The 1,112-nt window shown below is 34.7% G+C and overlaps 1 protein-coding gene across 1 annotated transcript in view; it reads right to left on the bottom strand.

Annotated features, from left to right (window-relative positions):
• Window positions 1-1,112, bottom strand: part of LOC106874794 (deoxyhypusine synthase) — a 10,048-nt gene extending 8,936 nt beyond the window's left edge. The window contains exon 1 of the mRNA XM_014922687.2: window positions 990-1,112. The gene's annotated coding sequence lies outside the window, so the exon portion shown is untranslated. The remainder of the gene's footprint in view (window positions 1-989) is intronic.

The raw sequence follows: 1,112 nt of genomic DNA, 5'->3' as shown, positions 1-1,112 counted from the left end.
ACACACACACAAAATTTGGGGATGTAAACAGGAAAATAGAACTCAAAACATGAATATAATAATTTTGGGGAAAGAAGTTGATTACATTGACACTAGCATTGAACTGGTACTGACTTTAATCAACCCAGAAAAGATGAAAGGCACAAGACTGCGGCCATGCTAGGGCACCAACCTGAAGAAATTTTAGTCGAATGAACCGACCCCAGTACTTATTATTTTTTTTCAAGCCTGGTACTTATTCTATCAGTCACTTTTACCGAACCGCTAGATTACGGGAACGTAAACGCAATACCTGTTGTCAAGCGGTGGTGGTGGACAAACATAGACACAAACACACAATATATATATAAGATTACATATTACGTCTATAGTCCCTACAATAAATTTATCACATATAAGGCGATATAAACGATATAATAATTAGACTTGGCAATATCTGTGTAGTGCTAATACACTGTTGAGGTTGTATATATTTAATTGGCTATAAAGTCCCAACTCAATGGGTATTTAATGTATATTCAAGGTGTGATATATATATATATATATATATATATATTAGATAACACATTACCTATGCAGTCCCAATATACCATAAACGATTATATATACATTAGTCAGCACCATACATGCTAACGACAAATTTTATTTACTTTATGTAATACATTATAGGCAGCTAGCCGGTAGAATGGTGAGCACGCTGTATTTAGCGGAATTTCACCTGTCATTACGTTCTGAGTTGAAATACTGCGTTCAACTTTGCCTTTCATTCTTTCGGTATCGATAAAATAAATACCGGTTAAGCACTGAGGTCGATGTAACCAACTGGTCCCTCCCTAAAAATTTCAGGCCTTGTATCGATGTAGAAAGCATTATTATTATTATACAGGTCATGAAAATGGCACTGTCATAAATATATACACAAGAAAGTTCGAACAATATATTTTACGCATATTTAAGGTTATGCATATATACATTAGATTGCACATTACCTATATCGTCCAAACACACAGCTGCTTCGTAATAATGTATGTTCAAGATGACAACAATGCGGTGATTGTATGTTTCTTGAAGCACATTGGCAACGTGAGTTTCGTAACTTCCGGTTTATCGAT

The sequence above is a fragment of the Octopus bimaculoides genome, chromosome 21 (genome assembly GCF_001194135.2).
Source record: "Octopus bimaculoides isolate UCB-OBI-ISO-001 chromosome 21, ASM119413v2, whole genome shotgun sequence".
In the NCBI taxonomy this organism is placed as follows: Eukaryota; Metazoa; Mollusca; class Cephalopoda; order Octopoda; family Octopodidae; genus Octopus; species Octopus bimaculoides.
The sequence above is the reverse complement of the archived record's forward strand: the minus strand, read 5'-3'. Positions and strand labels throughout refer to the sequence as shown.